The following is a 22,243-nucleotide window of genomic DNA, read 5'->3' on the forward strand; positions in this document are numbered from 1 at the left end:
TCGCATAACCACGATCTCCACCGCTTTGCTCGTAAGCTACACGTGTCCTGCGGAGACATAGAGGCAGGGGCTATTTGGTCTGATTTCCTCGCGCCAACAGTAAGTGCCTGGTTTTAAATATGTCCCCATCCCCCTCGGTAAACACTTCTTCGCTCCATCGCTCTCGTGCTACAGCAAAGCTCCAAACCCTAGCGTCACCGCTGGAAGTCTCAACGCCGGCGAAGAAAAGCTTCACTGCCTCGACTTTTCCGTCGCCGAAACCACGCCGAAGTCGGACCATCCTCGTTCGCCGCCGCCGTAGACGTCCTCTGCTGCCAAGTTAGGGCGCATTGGACACGCACCGAAAGAGCTTCTCCTGCTACTCTTCTCTATTCTTCGTGCGCACCATCTAGGGTAAATAAAAACCCTATTTTTACAGCAAGTTTGATCTACTATTTTACCTCTGAGATGTGAAATATGTTTTTCCTCAAGAATCCATCCGTTTCTTTTCCTCAAACACTGCCTATCACCACACTATTGATGAACTTCACTAAGCATCCAAGATTTTCACGAGATTCCTCAGTTGTGCGAATTTTCGGATCTGTACAACTCTGGAACCCAAGAACAGTATGCTTAGGCAAATTCCTCAACCACTGGTCAAATTCCTCAACAGTCAATTTTTTTCATTTTCTTCAAATCTGAGAATGCATTTGACCTCTCCAAATTCCTCGAAACTATACTATGTTCACAGGTACACACATGTCAGCTGATGAATCTCTCGGTTCTCATAAAATTAACTCATTTGCAGCGTTTCTTCAAGAAAATCTTCAAGTCTCATCAGAGTCCTCAAGAGTTCAATCTCATCAGCAAAATCCTGAGCTGAAGAAAATGGAGGATGACAGGAAGCAAAAGGGAGGCAAGAAACTTGAGCAGAATACAGCCTCAGATATCCCTGAGGATATATACCTGGATTACTGCACTCCTGATGAAAATGAAACTATGCCCAAGAGAAAGATTCAGCTTCAGAAGATAGAACGCCGATGGGCTAAGGAGTGGAAGGAGTACAGATTTGTCACTCCCAAATATGCGAAGAAATTCGCTCTGACGCCTCCTGGCAAACGGGCTCCACTTGAGGATTATCAAGAAGCACATCCCTCAAGCCTCAAGACACTTGATGACTATCCTGATGAAAAGGAAAAGCACTTGGCAAAGCTCAAGAAGCAGGCAGAGGCTGCTATAAGGAAATTCAATGAATCATCTGCTGCTGCATCAACTGCAGCTACTTCCTCTGCTGCTGAGACCTCTGGTACAACCATTCCTCAACAAAAGTTTGTGGCACCAAAACCAAAGGCTTCAAAGCCTCAAGAGAAACTAGCTCTAGCATCAGCTCCAAAACCATCAGCACCAAAACCCTCAGCACCAAAACCCTCAGCGCCACCACAGGCTTCAAAACCTGAAAAGAAGCCGGTAGTGAAGCCACTGCCAGCTACCTCCAGCTCCTCACTCCCAGCTGCAACAAGCTCTGAGACAAAGTCTTCACCAACTCCTCTGAAGACTAAGGTGACTGCTGGGAGGGGAACAAGACCCAGCCCAAGAAAAATCATCACTGTCCCTTTTGCATCAGAGGGTAGTGATGAATTTGATGATGAAATGATCAGAAACAAACAAGAGGGTAGCTCAAGCTTCTGGCAGCTCCATTCCTCTGGCCATGGACCCAAAAGTCCTCCTCGACTACATCAATATCTGGTATGAGGACCCCAACACTCCACTTGATGATTTGAAACTTTCCCCTGGCATCAGCCACATGGTAGCTACATTCATCAACGAGGCCAAGTGGAAGGAGCAGCAAGCTAAACAGGCTAAGGTGGCCAAGCTCAAGAAGGAGAAATTCCTCAAGCAGAATCTCCTCAACCCGAGTCCTGATGACCTTGTGTCAACACAGGCGGAGTTGAAGACTTTGACAGATAAGTACTCCAAGCTTTCTGACCGTCAAAGTCTCAAAAGCAATTTCATCAAACTTGTTACTGAAGCTGTTAACGACTACAACAAGAAAGCTGCCCCTCCAGTACCAACTCCTCAGCCTCTGATTGAAGAACCAGCTGATGAAACTGCTCAAGCTGAGGAAATCCCTCAAGGAAGCCATGTGGATGAACCGGCAATTGAGGAAATCACCACTAAAAATCCAGCTGATGAATCTTCTACCGCTGATGAGACAGACCCTGCTCCAGCTCCTGCTTATAAGTCAGCTGATGAATCTGTTCCAGATGCTGCTTCAAAGCCAGCTGATGACTCTGCTCTAGCTGATTCCTCAAAGCCAGATGATGAATCTGCTGAGAAAACACCTTCACCAAAAGCTTCAAAGGTGAAGAATATGACTCCGTCTGCATCAGACGTGAAAAAGACAAGGGCTGCTGAAAAGGAAGCCAAGAAGAGAAAAGTGTAAGTGCATCTAGTGCCCCTTAGTGATTTTGGTGGTTTGAAGACTTATAGGTTAAGTATCTAATGTGTTTGTGAGTGTACACAGGATCTATAAGTCATTGAGGAGTTTGAGATATTTGAAGAATATCGACCCCTAAAAATATATGTCTTCAGTTGAATAAATTGGTCTAAAGCTGAAGAAGTGAATCGTGAGGAATCTGCGGTGAAATTGATATTCCTCATGAAGATACTGATATTGAGAAGTCCAGTGGTTCCTGAAGAAAGTCATTCTGAAGAATTTGAAGCATGAAGATTTACACTTTCTGTTTTACTTTCTTTGCATTTGAGTAATAGGAACACCGTACTGTTAAAGGGGGTCGAAGTTACACTATCGAATGAATTTCCTCATGATGCTCAACCCAAGCCTAATCCTACCAAAAGCCTCAAGTGAGGAATATGAGTGACATGAGGACTCTCACAGTTGAGGGTTCTGACCGTTTCGATAGCCACGCCAAGTCACTGGTCTTATCCACTCCAACGGTCATATTATTTAAGGGCATTAGTGTCAAATCATGTCGGGATGCTCCTAGGATATAAATAGCCACCCCCCACAACCACTAGCTGGTTGGCTGATCCGTTAGAAACTGACACTTGTCATAAGAGTAACCCAAATTCCTCAGAGCCTTCGAGAGTAATTCATCAGTGAGGAAATACACCACCCACCGAAACCACAAACCAAACCTAGTGATTGAGCATCACTGAAGAAGTTGTTCCTGTGTGGGACTGAAGCCTTTTACCTTTGAGGTCTGTGCATCCTCTAGACGGTTAGGCGTCATGGTCTAGAGCTTTCCAGCAGTCAATTGTGAATCGCCGGGTGACCAAGTTTGTGAGGGTTTGGAAGTCTGCCCTGAAGACTTACCACGAGTGTTGGGCGAGGACTGTGTGTCCTTAGCTCAAGGAGAATACGGTAGGGACTGTGTGTCTCGGGACTGGGTGTCCTTTGGTTTCAATACCAAGCCGCTCCGAACCAGATGTACAACTGTCACAGCAGTTGGAACTGGATCATCAACGATTGTCTTCACTGAGAAACGGGTTCTAATTCCTCAACTCCTTACTTTCCTCGTACTATGTGTTGATAACTCTCACTGTGACTGTTTGAAGAATTTGTTGAAGACTTTCTCTGAATTTACTAAACCCCAAATTCTTCACATGAGTTAATCCTCATATGTATTCTGCGTGCCTGCTTACTGTGCAATCCATTTTCACATTCTTCACTCTAAAAAACTGCTGTTGTGAAACTTTGCACTTCTGATCCTTTACTGTTTCCGCTGTAAGTTAGTCCTCACTGAGGAATTTCCTCAAAAGGAATTTCCTCAGTGATGAAATTCTAAAATCTCCTATTCACCCCCCTCTAGTCGATATAACGCACTTTCAATTGGTATCAGAGCAAGGTACTCCCTTGTTCTGTGTGATTTTGGTTTAACCACCTGGAGTTTTAGTTATGTCGACTGCAGGCATGTTTAAGGTGACTGCAGCATGTCCTACCTATGAAGGAAAGAACTTTCCCTTCTGGAAGAACAAAATGCAAATGCATCTACAAGCTATTGATAATGATCTCTGGTATATTATGGAAAATGGCGTCCCCATCAGCTCTGCTAGTGTCACTGCGGCTGATGTGAAGAAATTCAAGCAACTCGATTCTCAAGCGAAGAACATCATCTGTGGCCATCTGAGCCCAGGCCAGTTTGGAAGAGTAAGTGCTTTGGGCTCCGCAACACTGATTTGGGAGAGACTGTGCAAGGTAAATGAAGGAGTATCAACCCAGCGTGACTCTCGTGTTGATATTCTTCGCAATATCTTCAATCGCTTCAAGAGACATGACAATGAAAGCTGCCAAGACACCTTTGATCGCCTCACTGACATATCAAATGAACTGCAAGCACTGGGAGCTCGAGACATCATTGATCACGAAGTTGTGAAGAAACTGCTAAGATCTTTGGATTCTTCATTTGATACTTTAGTTCTGATGATTCAAGAAAGACCAGACTACAAGATGCTTGATCGAGCTGATATACTTGAAAGGCTAAATACTCATGAATTCGAGCTAGAAGAAAAGAGAGATCTATATGGACAAAGCTATTCTAGACCACGTGCACTAAAGGCTAGAGCAATTTCCTCATCTGAAGAAGAAGACACAGATGACAGCATTAGTGACCCTGAAGAATTTGGTCAGGAGCTCGCAATGCTCGTGAGGAAATTCCAGAGATTTAGACGACGTGGCCAGTTCGGTAAATCTTCAAGAAGAGACATGAGGAAATCACAATCTTCATCTGAGGACGACAAGAAACGAACCTGTCACAAGTGCAAGAAATCAGGTCATTACATTGCTGATTGTCCCCGTTGGGGAACGGAATCAAAGAAGAAGAAATACAAGGATGACAGTTCTGATGACTCGAAGAAGAAGAAGAAATCTTCAAAATCCTGATCTTCAAATCCCTCATCACACAAGAAGACTAGTTTCAAAAAGGCTCGGGCACTTATTGGCAAGGAAATGGACTCCGAGGCAGAATCAGAGGATGCATATTGATTTAAATAAAGTTTGCATTTGAATTCTTTCGACTTTTGCCTTTTTGCATTTCTATTTTTCTTCACATGAGAAATGCCGGGAAATAATCTCTTGCACACAAGAGAGAGAGCGGAGGAAAATGACCCTCCAAAAATGTGATGCATCTCTGAAATATTTGGAGCCAAGAAAGCCAAGGTTTTATCGCGAAAATATTTGCAAAAAGAAAATAAAGCATTTAGGGGTTTTTCTGAAAAAAAATATTTTTTAAAAGTTTTTATTTTTGCCTTGGAAAAATGTTAATCGAGTAGAGGATATTTTTCTGATTTTTTTCGCTATATAATACCCCTATTTTAGGATTTGATTTACCTGCCTTTTTATTTGTTTTACTTCCTATTTTAGAAAAATAGCAAAGGTATTTTTTTTTGGAACCGCACCGGCGCCAGATAGGCCCTGCAGGCCAAATCCCACCTTAGCCAGGATCCGAAATCCCTCCGGATCGGCCACCGATCCCCAGTCACCCCTCTCTCCCTCACCGACGCGTGGGACCCCCCTGACCGACCCCAGCCCGAGCCGGCCCCCTTCCTTCCTCCTTCCTCCTCTTCCCTAACCCGAGCCCGAGCTCCTTCCTTCCCATGGCAGCACGATCCCCACCCCGGATCTCCCTCCTCCTTCCCTCCCGAGGCCCCCTCTCCCCCTATAAATACCCCCACCGCACGCCGCACCCCGTTCCCCACCTCGCCACGCCGTCTCGCCGCCCCAAACCGCCCCTTGCTGAGCCTCGCCGGAGCACCAAGCACGGCCGAAGCTCCGGCCACTCCACTGCTCGCCTCCGGCCACGCCCCCCCCCCCCCCCCCCGACGCCACCAGAAGCACGCCGGAGATCCCCTCCGCCGCCCGGACGTCTCCCCCACCTCGGCCGACCGTCGGAACCCCTTCCCCGCCACCACCTCTTCTCCTCGGACTCGCCGGAGTAGAGCAGCGCCATGGTGAGCACCCCACCCCCTGTTAGCCGTTGGATCCTAAATACACGCTATAGATTAGATCACGATACCCTTTCGGTCTTCTAAACAAAACCACACCGGTTTTTATTTACTTAACTATTAGCAGGAGAGTTTTATGTTAGGTTTCGGCCGTTTGCTAGTTCTTCTCGCAGCACACACCCCCGCAGCAAATCACGGATTGCCACATGTCCGTTAGCATCTGTTTTCTTTTTCTGTTTAGTTCCAAAAACAGAAAAGTTTCAAGTTTGTTTTGATCATAGCTTTTGATCCCGAAGTCCAATGAGGCTGATTCTTTTTCCAGTAGATCCCAATGTTTCTGTAGTTTTTAAAAACATATAATTTATCTATGTTTGAAATTTTCAAATTTGAATTAGGTCAGATTTAGTTTAAACCTTGTTTTGCTTATTCCAGGAGTTTAAAAAATGATTTTTATTTGATTCTTTTTGCTACTGCTTCCTAGTGATTATATCTTACTGTGGTATAAGTTTCAAAAAAAAATTAATAATTTTACTTGGGTTTTTAACAGAAACAAGTTTCTGCCTTAGTGACGTATAGTTAATTCTTTCACTTAGGCCATAGCAACTATTTACTTGTGATGTTATTTTTTACTTGTTGTTTCATTGTAGTGCTTATGGTGTGTATTTTGTTTGTATCGGTAGATCACCCGGAGTGCGAAGCTTGTTACTTAGAAGCGCTCGATCAAGACAACTATCATCAAGGCAAGTCATTTTGATCATACTATCTCCTATGTTTTTCGATACCTGGTAGTTTCACCTTTCTTTGCCCAATTGCATGCTGCTTAGGTACATGGAAATTTTAGTATAGGTTGTAGTATCATGTGGTAGGCACACAACAACCCCGATACTTGGCCCCGGGACGACAAATTTCATATTGCTATGCTTGAGTAGACGGGATTTCGGTTGAGTGCATAACACGAGTGATGCGAGGTTGCTTAAATAATCAAGACCGGTTAAGACAAGATTTTCAAGACCTCGTGACGCAATGCAACTCTGGGTGAAGGACGGTTGATTGGCTCCCTGGAGAAACCAGTGGATGACCCGGGATGCTGGAGACGGCCATGACATCTTGCGGAAAGCTTCACCCAGGCTCGAAGAGACGGACGGAGGCTTCAAGACCCAAGGCTTACCTGCATAGCCACAAGTCATTATGGGCTCTGGCTTGGTTAGACAACGCGGCGACTCTGGACAGGCTGTGCTAGCAGATGTAGAAGAACGGTAGGAATGGATGGGCACCGACAGGGATTCAGAGGGACCCGTTGAAAGACCATGTTTTGATCATCCGGTCTTCAAACACCCTGAAGTGCGAGGACATACACGGAGGCGATCAAATCTTGTGGGGAACGTGTGCAAAACTCTGCAGAGTGCCCAACCTAATTGATTAGCCGTGTCCACGGTCATGGACAACTTGAGCCGAAGGCATTGGAATTCCCGTGAACTCTCAACACAACTTAATAATGATGTGGGTATTAACAACAACTCGGGTACGAGAATAGGTTGGCGGAACCATCTCGTTAACAACAAACATTGTAGTAACATTTTTCTTTCAGCCCCTCTTGTTGTAGGAGAAAATTGGCTTTATGCAAAACTTATAGCCCCACCTGCCAAATATGCATGTAGAGATAGTTGATTATTATTTTTACCCCTCTCTTTGATGACTTGCCGGCATATTCCATATGCTGACCTACACGGCTGCAACGTATCATGTTGCAGAGTACTTTTCCGACCAGGAGTGAGGCTACGATCTACGCTCAACGACATGCCCTGGAGTCGGATGGACTCGTCTACCTGATGCTTCCGCTAGTCTTCGTTAGTTATCTCATGAGATGGCCTTCAGCCACTTTATTGTAATTCATTATTGTAATAAAGTACTCGTTATGAGATTTTTGATTAATAAAGCTGTGTGATTGAACTCTCGATATATACGTTGATGTACTGAGTGTGTACCAGCATGATCTTGGGATGGTACGGAAACACCAGAGGCTTGACTCGTCTTGAGTCGGGTCGCTACAGAAATGGTATTCAGAGCACACGCTGACCGTAGGACGTCACCTCTAGGAATGGAAAAGCCTTAGGAAGAAAACTATTTTCTTATGTTTATAAATCCTCTATTTTCTCTTCTGATCATTTCTGACTTCTCCCCGATTTTCCAATGTTTTAGATGGCCACCTTCAGCCCTGTTAAGTTCACAGAGTTTTGCCAGCCCGACGCCACTATGCCTTTCGGAAAGGAGGTGGTACAGATCACCAAGGACTTGAGGATTGCTCTGCCGACTATCACAGGGAAGCCGACTTCGTCTTACCCGGAGGATTCACGCTACAGGATCGAGGTGCACGTTCCCAGAAGGACATTCGAGTCGCGCACTGAGCCGGTGGATTTCAAGTTCATCGCACCCAACTGGATTCTCGGAATGGACATGGCGGTCCATTGTGCACATGGACGTATCAAGGAAGTGTACAGAGGCTGCCCTATTTCACCGGACTTATTCACGGTATCCCGGAGAAGAGAAGATGGAGAAATCATCTCAAGCAAGACCAAGGACGCTCTCGTGTCCTATGCCCAGACCTTGGAGAAGCACAGCGGGACTCTGGAGCATCGTGTGATCAAGGACGCCAGGACATCAAGCAACTGTCGCTCCGCGAACTCGAACTCGAAGAAGCAGCCCGGGAAGCCCACTATGAGCACGAACTGGAGGTGAAGGACTTTCTGGAGAGGATCGAGAAGCTGAAGACTCGAGTTGCATACCTGGAGGAGGAACTGGACATGGGCGAGAACCTTCATCCCAAAGGTGACGTAGCCCCCTTGATCAGCAACGACGAGGACTATGAAGAAAGCTCCACCGAAGGACCCACCACCATGCTTTTCTGAGGAGGACACTTAGACTAGACCACCAAATTTATTTTATCGTTAAACGCTTAGGCCGATATTTAGGATTATCGAATTTTGTATCCTCGTGTGAACCTTTGTGATGGTATTGAATAAAATGTGTGGTGTGATACTCGTTTGTTGCATTTCATATGGGTAGTGTAATTACTCTTAGACCATTGTTCTATGCTAATCTCACCCCTCTACAAACATCAGATGCCTCCGAGACGTGCCCCTACTTCCAACTTTCCGTCGGAACTCACCCTATTGATTCAGAAACAGAATACCCTGATGCAGCTGATCATCCAGAACCAGAACAATAACAACAACCATCATCCACCCCAGGCCTACAATCTCACCCGTTTCCTGAGGTTGAACCCTCCGACTTTCTCCAGCAGCATTGAGCCCATTGTGGCAGATGATTGGCTCCGCAAGATGGAGCGGGAACTTATCACTGCTGGTTGTACTGAAGCTGAGAAGGTGCGCTTTGCCGCGCATCAACTTGAAGGCCCTGCAGCTGCATGGTGGGAGAACTACACCACCACATACGCCATTGCTGGAGTTACTTGGGAGCAGTTCAAGCAAGCCTTCTGTACCGCACATGTCTCAGCTGGTGCAATGAGTCTAAAGAAGCGTGAGTTTCGCAACTTACGCTAGGGAAATCGCTCTGTGGCTCAGTATGTCGATGAATTCAGCATGCTCGCCCGTTATGCACCTGGAGATGTGGCCGATGATGCGGCCAAGCAGGAAAAAATTCTTGGAGGGACTCAATGATGAGCTGAGCATTCAGCTGACTGTAGCCACCTTCAACAACTACCAGGAGCTGGTAGATAAGGCCCTCATCTTGGAGGGGAAACACCAGCAGATGGAGAACCGCAAGCGGAAGTATGGGAATGGAAAGTTCAACTCCGGCACTCAGCAGAAGCCTCGCTACACCCCCTATTCAGGGAATACCGGGACTGGATCCGGTAAGTTTGGAGGACAGGTCCAGCATAACCACCCAGTGCACAACCATGGAGGCCACAACCATGGAGGAAATGGGAACCATCGCAACAACAGCAACTTCAAGAATGGCGGTACTGGCACTCAGCAGCATTCAGCTCCAGCTCAGAAGGATCTGAATCACATCACCTGCTTCAAGTGTGAGAAGACGGGACACTATGCCACTGAATGTCCCCAGAACAAGCAGGGAAATGGAAACGGCAACGACAACTCTGTAGCAAAGAAGCCCAATCATTTTCCTCGAGCTCAGGTGAATCACATTGATGTTGAAGAGGTCTATGATCACCCCGATACTGTGGTTGGTAAGTTTTTGCTAAATTCACGTCCAGTATTGGTACTTTTTGATTCTGGTGCAACGCATTCATTCATATCAAGGGTAGTTGTGGAAAAGTATAGTTTGCCAACTAGAACCCTGAGCCAGCCTATTAAGGTCAGTTCCCCAGGAGGCATGATGACAGCCGGGATAGGATGCCATGCTTTGAGTCTCAACATCGGGAACCATAATTTTCCAATCGACCTCATCGTATTAGAGTCCCAGGGATTGGATGTAATCCTAGGCATGGATTGATTGGCCAAGTATGAAGGGAATATTGATTGTGCCCTTAAGTCTATTTTGCTCACCACCCCCGAGCAAAAGCGGATTAAGTACGTGTCTCAGCGCCCGACATGGAGTAAACGAGTAAACTCTCTCACGGAGTAGTCCACGAGGAAGTACCGATTGTACAGGAGTACCCAGAAGAATTACCGGGCATGCCACCTGATAGAGAGATTGAGTTCCTAATTGAGCTATTACCCGGAACAGCCCCGATATCCAAGAGACCCTATCGGATGCCCGCAAATGACTTGGTAGAAATCAAGAAGCAAATTAAGGAGTTATTGGACAAAGGGTATATTTGCCCAAGTTCTTCACCTTGGGGAGCCCCAGTGCTCTTGGTTGAAAAGAAGGATAAGTCCTTGAGAATGGTTGTCGATTATCGTGCATTGAACGAGGTGACCATCAAGAACAAGTACCCCTTGCCGATGATCAATGATCTGTTTGACCAGTTAGTTGGAGCCCGAATATTCTCCAAGATCGATCTTCGATCCGGGTATCATCAGTTGAAGATTCGTGAACAGGATATACCCAAGACAGCCTTCACCACTCGGTACGGCTTGTATGAGTACACGGTCATGTCATTTGGACTGACTAATGCTCCGGCATATTTTATGAATCTGATGAACAAGGTATTTATGGAATACTTGGACAAGTTTGTCGTGGTGTTCATCGATGACATACTGATATTCTCCAAGAACGAAGAGGAACACAAGGAACATCTGCGTCTAGTTCTGGAGAAACTTCGAGAGCATAAGCTGTATGCAAAGTTTAGCAAATGTGAGTTTTGGTTAAAGGAAGTCGGATTCCTCGGACACGTCATCTCAGGAGAAGGAATAGCAGTGGACCCTGCCAAGGTCGCAGCAGTCACCGAATGGGTAGCACCCACTTCAGTCAAAGAGATCCGCAGTTTCCTCGGACTTGCCGGATATTACCGGAGGTTCATTGAGAATTTCTCAAACATCGCCAAGCCCATGACAGAGTTGTTGAAGAACGAGTCCAATTATGTTTGGACTGAGGAATGTCAAATCAGTTTTCAAGAGTTGAAGAAACGTATGGTTACAGCCCCAGTGCTGATATTGCCGAACATTCGGAAGGATTTCCAGGTTTACTGTGACGCTTCTCGTCAAGGACTCGGAGGAGTGCTCATGCAAGAAGGTAAAGTTGTAGCCTATGCATCCAGACAGCTCAGACCCCATGAGTTTAATTATGCCACGCATGACTTGGAACTAGCAGCCGTAGTGCACGCTCTCAAGACCTGGAGACATTTCCTGATCGGAAATAGTTGTGATGTTTACACTGATCACAAGAGCCTAAAATATATCTTCACGCAGAAGGAGTTGAACCTCAGACAGAGGCGATGGCTAGAGTTGATCAAGGACTATGACATGAGACTGCATTATCACCCAGGCAAGGCAAATGTTGCAGCCGATGCGTTGAGCCGCAAGAGTTATGTGAACACACTCATAGCAGGAGGGTTACCCCAGGAGTTTGCCGATGACCTCCGAGAGCTCAAATTGGAAATAGTTCCAAGAGGATTTGTTGCCACACTGGAAATTCAGTCCACTTTGACAGAAAAGATCCGCGAAGCACAGAAGTCAGACAAGGAGATAGCTGAGATTAAGCAGAAAATGAAAGACGGGAAGGCTAACGGTTTTCGTGAGGATGAACACGGAACTTTATGGTTTGAGGATCGCATTTATGTGCCCAATGATCCCGAACTCAGGAAGTTGATACTTCAGGAGGCCCATGATTCCCTGTACTCGATACACTCCAGGAACACCAAGATGTATCTGGATCTGAAAGAAAGTTTCTGGTGGACAGGAATGAAGAAAGACATTGCCAAGTTTGTAGCAATATGCGATGTTTGTCAACGAGTAAAAGCCGAGCATCAGAAGCCAGCAGGTTTGCTCCAACCTCTACCGATACCTGAGTGGGAATGGGAAAAGCTTGGTATGGACTTCATCATAGGATTACCCAGGACCCGTTCTGGCTATGATTCTATTTGGGTTGTGGTCGATCGTTTGACCAAGGTAGCTCACTTCATTCCTGTGAAGACTACTTACACGTGTGCTAAGCTGACCAAGATATATATGACCAGGATCGTATGCCTGCACGGAGTACCGAAGAGTATTGTGTTAGATAGAGGGACTCAGTTCACATCAAAATTTTGGCACCAACTGCATGAAACCTTGGGAACGAGATTGGAGTTCAGTACAACTTTTCACCCACAGACAGATGGACAGACCAAGAGAGTCAATCAGATTCTGGAGGACATGTTGAGAGCTTGCGCACTAGACTATGGATCTAGTTGGGATGACAATTTCCCTTATGCCGAGTTCTCATACAACAATAGCTACCAGACCAGTCTGAAGATGGCCCCTTTCGAAGCTCTATACGGAAGGAGGTGCAGAACACCGTTGATGTGGGATGGAGTTGGAGACCGACAACTTTTTGGTCCTGACCTTATCTGAGATTCTGAAGAGAAGGTCAAGCTAATTCGTGACCGACTCAAGATAGCTCAGTCCAGGCAGAAAAGTTATGCTGACAGCAAACGCAAGGAAGTAACGTACGAAGTGGGAGACCGAGCATATCTTCGGGTGTCTCCACTTCGAGGAATCAAGAGATTTGGTGTGAAAGGAAAGTTAGCACCCCGATTCATTGGCCCCTACAAAATTCTTGAACGTAGAGGCGAAGTTGCATATAAACTTGAACTGCCGGAAGGATTGTCCGGAGTTCATGATGTCTTCCATGTTTCCCAGTTGAAGAAATGACACGCTGAGATGGCCGATGTTCCGCTGAGAGATACAGTGCCCCTAGAGGCCATACAGCTTGACAGTGATCTGACGTATGAGGAGAAACCCGTCAGGATTCTCGAGACTGCCAACAGAGTTACCCGTAGCAAGATCATCAAGTTCTGCAAGGTGTTGTGGAGCCACGACACCGAGGAAGAAGCCACCTGGGAACGAGAAGAGGATCTTCGTCGAGACCACCCGCACCTATTTTCTAGCCAACCCGAGTCTCGAGGGCGAGATTCATCTTAAGGTGGGTAGGTTTGTAACATCCCAATTTTCCTAATCGGGAATGTTATACATTGTAGCTAAGCATCTATGCATATTGATTTAAATAAAGTTTGCATTTGAATTCTTTCGACTTTTGCCTTTTTGCATTTCTATTTTTCTTCACACGAGAAATGCCAGGAAATAATCTCTTGCACGCAAGAGAGAGAGCGGAGGAAAATGACCCTCCAAAAATGTGAGGCATCTCTGAAATATTTGGAGCCAAGAAAGCCAAGGTTTTATCGCGAAAATATTTGCAAAAAGAAAATAAAGCATTTAGGGGTTTTTTTGAAAAAAAAACATTTTTTAAAAGTTTTTATTTTTGCCTTAGAAAATGTTAATCGAGTAGAGGATATTTTTCTGATTTTTTCGGTATATAATACCCCTATTTTAGGATTTTATTTACCTGCCTTTTTATTTGTTTTACTTCCTATTTTAGAAAAATAGGAAAGGTATTTTTTGGAACCGCACCCGCGCCAGATAGGCCCTGCGGGCCAAATCGCACCTTAGCCAAGATCCGAAATCCCTCCGGATCGGCCACCGATCCCAGTCACCCCTCTCTCCCTCACCGACGCATGGGACCCCCCCTGACCGACCCTAGCCCGAGCCGGCCCCCTTCCTTCCTCCTTCCTCCTTTTCCCAAACCCGAGCCCGAGCTCCTTCCTTCCCATGGCAGCACGATCCCCACCTCGGATCTCCCTCCTCCTTCCCTCCCGAGGCCCCCTCTCCCCCTATAAATACCCCCACCGCATGCCGCACCCCGTTCCCCACCTCGCCACGCCGCCTCGCCGCCTCAAACCGCCCCTTGCTGAGCCTCGCCGGAGCACCAAGCACGGCCGAAGCTCCGGCCATGCCGCACCCCCTCCCCCCCGACGCCACCAGAAGCACGTCGGAGATCCCTTCCGCCGCCCGGACGTCTCCCCCACCTCGGCCGACCGCCAGAACCCCTTCCCCGCCACCACCTCTTCTCCTCGGACTCGCCGGAGTAGAGCAGCGCCACGGTGAGCACCCCACCCCCTGTTAGCCGTTGGATCCGAAATACACGCTATAGATTAGATCATGATACCCTTTCGGTCTTCTAAACAAAACCGCGCCGGTTTTTATTTACTTAACTATTAGCCAGAGAGTTTTATGTTAGGTTTCAGCCGTTTGCTAGTTCTTCTCGCAGCACACACCCCCGCAGCAAATCAGGGATTGCCACGTGTCCGTTAGCATCTGTATTCTTTTTCTGTTTAGTTCCAAAACCAGAAAAGTTTCAAGTTTGTTTTCATAATAGCTTTTGATCCCGAAGTCCAATGAGGCTGATTCTTTTTACAGTAGATCCCAATTTTTCTGTAGTTTTTAAAAACATATAATTTGTCTATGTTTGAAATTTGAAAATTTGAATTAGGTAAGATTTAGTTTAAACCTTGTTTTGCTTATTCCAGGAGTTTAAAAAATGATTTTTATTTGATTCTTTTTGCTACTGCTTCCTAGTGATTATATCTTACTGTGGTATAAGTTTCAAATTTTGTTAATATTTTGATTTGGGTTTTTAACAGAAACAAGTTTCTGTCTTAGTGACGTATAGTGAATTCTTTCACTTAGGCCATAGCAACTATTTACTTGTGATGTTATTTTTTACTTGTTGTTTGATTGTAGTGCTTATGGTGTGTGTTTTGTTTGTATCGGTAGATCACACGGAGTGCGAAGCTTGGTACTTAGAAGCGCTCGATCAAGACAACTATCATCAAGGCAAGTCATTCTGATCATACTATCTCCTATGTTTTTCGATACATGGTAGTTTCACCTTTCTTTGCCCAATTGCATGCTGCTTAGGTACTTGGAAATTTTAGTATAGGTTGTAGTATCATGTGGTAGGCACACAACAACCCCGATACTTGGCCCCGGGACGACAAATTTCATATTGCTATGCTTGAGTAGACGGGATTTCGGTTGAGTGCATAACACGAGTGATGCGAGGTTGATTAAATAATCAAGACCGGTTAAGACAAGATTTTCAAGACCTCGTGATGCAATGCAACTCTGGGTGAAGGACGGTTGATCGGCTCCCTGGAGAAACCAGTGGATGACCCGGGATGCTGGAGACGGCCATGACATCTTGCGGAAAGCTTCACCCAGGCTTGAAGAGACGGACGGAGGCTTCAAGACCCAAGGCTTACCTGCACAGCCACAAGTCATTATGGGATCTGGCTTGGTTGGACAAAGCAGCAACTCTGGACAGGCGGTGCTAGTAGATGTAGAAGAACGGTAGGAATGGATGGGCACCGACAAGGATTCAGAGGGACCCGTTGAAAGACCATGTTTTGATCATCCGGTCTTCAAACACCCTGAAGTGCGAGGACATATACGGAGGCGATTAAATCATGTGGGGAACGTGTGCAAAACTCTGCAGAGTGCCCAACCTAATCTATTAGCCGTGTCCACGATCATGGACAACTTGAGCCGAAGGCATTGGAATTCCCGTGAACTCTCGACACAACTTAATAATGATGTGGGTATTAACAACAACTCGGGTACGAGAATTGGTTGGCGGAACCATCTCGTTAACAACAAACATTGTAGTAACATTTTGCTTTCAGCCCCTCTTGTTGTAGGAGAAAATTGGCTTTATGCAAAACTTATAGCCCCACCTGCCAAATATGCATGTAGAGATAGTTGATTATTATTTTTACCCCTCTCTTTGATGACTTGCCGGCATATTCCATATGTTGACCTACACGGCTGCAACGTATCATGTTGCAGAGTACTTTTCCGACCAGGAGTGAGGCTACGATCTACGCTCAGCGACATGCCCTGGAGTCGGATGGACTCGTCTACCTGATGCTTCCGCTAGTCTTCGTTAGTTATCTCATGAGATGGCCTTCAGCCACTTTATTGTAATTCATTATTGTAATAAAGTACTCGTTATGAGAGTTTCGATTAATGAAGTTGTGTGATTGAACTCTCGATATATACATTGATGTACTGAGTGTGTACCAGCATGATCTTGGGATGGTACGGAAACACCAGAGGCTTGACTCGTCTTGAGTCGGGTCGCTACAGATCATGAGAAGCTTTCCTATGAATTTCTTCAAAGGAAGCTTGATCTTGAGAAGTTGAGGATGTCTCATGATGATCTTCGTATGGAAAATAATTCATTACTAGCTCAACAGATCAGCGCTAGTCAAGTTGAATTTATTCCTCCATGTCTTAAATGCATTGAACGCGAAACAGCTAATTCTTCACCAGAATCATCAAATGCTACCATTGCTACAAATTCTTCAACTCCACCTGTTGTATCTATTTCCTCACTTGAGGAAAACACAAATGTTACTGATGAAAATGCAAGGTTGAAGGAATTGTACGTGACAGGCATGTACAAAAGCCTCAAAGGACATCAAACCCTTTGTGATGTGCTCAAAAAGTAGATCTTGAACAGGAACCCAAGGAAAGAAGGAATTGCCTTTGAGAGGAAATTAAATGTTGATCGATCTTATTGGAAACCTGAGAAGTATCCCAAAACCTCATGGGTTGCTGCTACTGGGCCTCCTTTTGATCCATCTAATCTAACTGGCTTTTCATGTGAATTATCCTATTCCTCGGATGAGTCATTTGACTCCAAATATAAACTGTTCAAAAATCAATCTGGTGAAGTATTTGCTCGATATGTTGGAACTAACTGCAGGAATGGCCCTCCTCTGAGGAAAATATGGGTTCCCAAAAGCTATCTTGAAAATCTTCAGGTGAATGTCTTCATGACACCACCACTGAAGAATCTGAACCCCAGATCAAATTCCTTAGGAGGACCAAAGTCTTCAAGAGGATCAAAATCCTCAACTGGTCAAAACTATGCTCGTGCCCGTGCTTATGCGTCTAACATGCAGGGAAACTACAAGGAATATGAATATGAGCGTTACTCCTCAAATCATTATGTTCATAAATCCTCAAACCAGTTCTCTGCATATTCATATGAGTACTTTAATCCCCCTACTGTTAAGAGAAGTGCATTGGCTTCAATGCCACCTTTCTCATATGGTGCTCGCAGGATGATGAACGCTTTGCCACCCCTTCAGATGTGGGTGGTGAAGAAATCAAACTAATCACTTCTGCAGGTCAGGTCTCCAGATGAAAATCATCATCTGAAGAGTTTGCTGGAGACCTGAGGAAATGCTTGATAGGACGCAAGCTAATGATTGATGAAATAGAAATATTTCACACGACCTTACATTTCTGTTATGATGAAGTTACTGATCTGATGAAATTAGTATCATATTCTTCAAATCTGAAGCATATGAGATGGTAAGATGTACTAATTCATCTGCAGGATGACAAACCCAAGAATACTGAGTGGGTTCTTGATAGTGGCTGCACACATCACATGACTGGTGATAAAAGCTTACTGATGAATATGCCACTAACTCCATCACCTCTGAAGCAAATCACATATGCTGACAAAGGTAAAAGCAAGGTATTGGGACTTGGCAAAGTGGCTATGTCCAAGGATAGGCATATGGACAAAGTGATGCTAGTTGAATCCCTTGGTTTTAACCTTATGTCAGTCTCGATGCTTTGTGATCTTGATATGATTGTTATCTTTGGTAGATATAGATGTGTAGTCATCATGGAATCTGACAGATCCAAAGTCTTCGAAGGTGTAAGAAGAGGGGATTTGTACATTGTTGATTTCTCTCCAGGTCCTCAACCAGCCACTTGCTTACTAGCAAAAACCTCAGAAGGATGGTTGTGGCACCGAAGACTAGGTCATGCAGGCATGAGGAATTTGCACACGCTCGCGAAGAAGAAGCATGTCATCGGCATCGAATCAGTCAAATTCCTCAAGGATCGTCTCTGCGGTGCTTGTGAATCTGGGAAAATGACCAGATCCAAGCATCGCTCTAAGACTACCATGACCACTACACGTCCATTCGAATTGCTTCATATGGATTTATTTGGACCTACTCACTATGCCACACTAACCAATGCAGCATCATTATATGGCTTCGTCATAGTTGATGATTATTCCAGATACACTTGGGTGCATATCATAGTGTATAAAACTGAAGTGCAGGAAATCTTCAAACGATTTTCTTCAAGGGCCTCGACGAACTTTGGCATCAAGATCAAACATATCAGGAATGATAATGGAACCGAGTTCAAAAACACTGGTCTTGATGATTATCTTGATGAACTTGGTATTACTCACGAATTGTCTGCTCCTTATACTCCTCAGCAGAATGGTGTCGTCGAAAGGAAGAACGGGACTCTGGTTGAAATGGCTAGAACTATGCTTGAAGAATATCAGACTCCTCGTCGCTTTTGGCCTGAAGCAATCAACACTGCATGCCATATCATCAACAAGGTATATCTTCACAAATTCCTCAAGAAAACCTCATATGAACTCCTCACTGACAAGAAACCCAATGTAAGTTATTTCAAAGTCTTCGGTGCAAAATGCTGGATTAGAGATCCTCGCCATAGCTCAAAATTTGCACCTAAGGCACATGAAGGTTTTACGCTCGGTTATGGAAAGGACTCGCACACTTACAGAGTCTTCAACAACTATCACAACAAAGTTGTTGAGACTGTAGATGTGCGGTTCGATGAAACTAATGGCTTGCAAAGAGAGCAATTGCCTTCTGATCTAGATAAGCTGTCTCCTGAAGAAGCAATAAAGCTCAAGCCTACTGAAGACATTATCCCCACTGAGGAAATTGGTGAAGAAACGATCCCCATCACTGATAAAAATCAAGAAGATGCTCCTGAGGAAATTGCACCAGCACCACTTCCTCAGCCCAGACAAAATCCTCAACCAACTCATCCGAGGATTGCAAATGAAGTAGAACTTGACAAAATCCTCAACGACATCAACGCGCCAGGTCCTCTCACTCGCTCAAAAGCTTCACACTTAGTTAACTTATGTGGGCATTTTTCCTTTGTATCCATCACAGCAACCTCAAAAGTTGCTGAGGCTTTTCTGGAACCGGAGTGGATCCAAGCTATGCAAGACGAACTTCTTCAATTCAAGCTGAATGACGTATGGGAGCTCGTCAAACGACCAGATCCTCGCAAGCACAACATCATCGGCACCAAGTGGATTTTCCGAAACATGCAAGATGAGGACGGTCAAGTGGTGAGGAACAAAGCACGACTTGTAGCCCCAGGCTACACCCAGGTTGAAGGAATAGATTTCGATGAAACTTTTGCACCTGTTGCTAGACTTGAAGCTATTCGAATACTACTTGCTTATGCTAATCATCATAACATCACCTTATATCAAATGGATCTGAAAAGTGCATTCCTCAATGGTAAGCTTGAGGAAGAAGTATATGTTGCTCAGCCCCCAGGTTTTGAGGATCCAAAGAATCCAGACAAAGTCTTCAGACTCAAAAAGGCTCTTTATGGTCTCAAGCAAGCCCCTCGGGCATGGTATGATACATTGAAGGAATTCCTCATGAAGAAAGGCTTCAAACCTGGTTCACTCAATCCAACTCTTTTCACGCAATCCTATGATAATGAGCTGTTTGTATGTCAAATATATGTCGATGATATCATATTTGGATGTACTGACAAAAGATACAGTGATGAATTTGCCTACATGATGAGTGAAGAATATCAGATGTCCATGATGGGGGAGCTGAAATTCTTCTTAGGTCTTCAAATTCGTCAACAAAGCAATGGAATCTTCATATCACAGGAGAAATACCTCAAGGATGTTCTGAGGAAATTCGACATGCACGAATGCAAAGGTGCCAAGACTCCAATGCCTACCAACGGCCACCTCGGCACTGATGAAAATGGTAAAGATTTCGATCAGCAGGTATATCGTTCTATGATTGGCTCTTTATTGTATCTATGTGCATCTAGGCCAGATATAATGCTTAGTGTTTGCATGTGTGCACGTTTTCAAGCAAAACCGAAGGAATCACACCATAAGGCTGTGAAACATATTCTTCGATACTTAGCTCACACACCAACACTAGGATTATGGTATCCCAAGGGCTCCAATCTTCATCTGGTAGGGTATTCTGATTCTGATTATGCTGGTGACCGTGTGGATCGCAAGTCAACTTCTGGCACATGCCATTTCCTCGGAAGATCACTAGTTTGCTGGTCCTCAAAGAAGCAGAACTGCGTATCACTCTCCGCTGCCGAAGCTGAGTACATTGCTGTTGGTTCTTGCTATGCTCAATTGCTATGGATGAAGCAAACTCTCAAGGACTACGACATCAACATGAAGAATGTGCCTCTCTACTGTGACAATGAGAGTACTATCAAGATTGCATACAACCCAGTACAGCACTCGAAGACCAAGCACATCCAGATTCGTCATCATTTTCTTCGGGACCATGTCCTCAAGGGCAATATCCTCATCGACCATGTGAAGACTGATGATCAACTGGCAGATATCTTCACTAAGCCCTTGGATGAGAAAAGGTTTTGCAAGTTGCGGTGTGAGCTAAATATCTTAGAATCTTCAAATGTTTTGTAAAAACATGCACACATCCTAACACTTATGCAAAGTTGATGGCTTAGATGTGCAACACAAGATGAATCGATTTTCTTCAACTGATGAAGAATGTCACTCTGAATGTGAAGAAATTAACGAAGAAATTGATTCTCAGGGCCCTACGACAATTGTATGCGGCGTCTGTAATCAACATTCTTATATGGTGGGTCACGCCACCGCCCAATGTGAAATTGCTCATGTTGATTTTCTTCAAATGATCAATTTCCTCACAATGCGTTTTTCTTCAAAATAGTTGTTCTTCATCGTGATGATTTATCACAAAATCTTCAAAAATACTTGATGACTTTCATTTGACTAGATAGACTGTGATTTCAAGTCCTCAACAGCATTCACTTATTGCTATTTTTTCAAGTCGATATTTCTGCTAAGTGAATGCGATCGGACCCTACTTTCCCTCTATGCTATACTCATCCAGTCTATTCAATTCTTCATATGCGTTCTACTTGAAACTTTGTTCAAAATCCTCACTGCGTCCTTGTCAGCTGATGATTTTGTAACAAAAATCCTCAAATCTTCAAAAATTGTTTCTTTAAGACACAGTAACTGAACCCCCACTTCCCACTATCGGATAACCACGATCTCCACTATCTCCACCGCATCGTACGGGAGCTACACGTGTCCTGCGGAGACGTAGAGGCAGGGGCTATTTGGTCCGACATTCTCGCGCCAATAGTAAATTTTGGCTATAAATATGTCCTTATCCCCCTCGGTATCCTCTTCTTCGCCCCATCACTCTCCTGCCACAGCATACACCACCGAACCCTAGCGCCATCGCTGGTAGTCTCGTCGCCGGTGAAGACGAGCTTCACTGCCTCGACTTCTCCGTCGCCGGAACCACGCCGGAGTCGGACCATCTTCGTCCGCCGCCGCCATAGATGTCCTCTGTCGCCGGGTTAGGGTGCATTGGACACTCGAACGAAGAGCCTCTCCACACACAACTTTCTGTGTTCTTCGTGCGCACCTTCCAGGGTAAATATATCTCATTTTTACAGCAAGTTAGATCTAAAATTTTACATCTTCTATGTGAAATCTGTTTTTCCTCAAGATACGATACGCACTTGATTCCTCAAACACTGCCTATCACCACATCATTGATGAACTATGCTAAGCATCTAAGATTTTCACGAGATTCCTCAATTGTGCGAATTTTTGGATCTGTACAACTTTGGAACCCAAGAACAGTATGCTTAGGCAAATTCCTCAACCACTGGTTATATTCCTCAAACTGTCAAAC

Source organism: Hordeum vulgare, chromosome 2H, assembly GCF_904849725.1.
Source record: "Hordeum vulgare subsp. vulgare chromosome 2H, MorexV3_pseudomolecules_assembly, whole genome shotgun sequence".
Lineage (NCBI taxonomy): Eukaryota > Viridiplantae > Streptophyta > Magnoliopsida > Poales > Poaceae > Hordeum > Hordeum vulgare.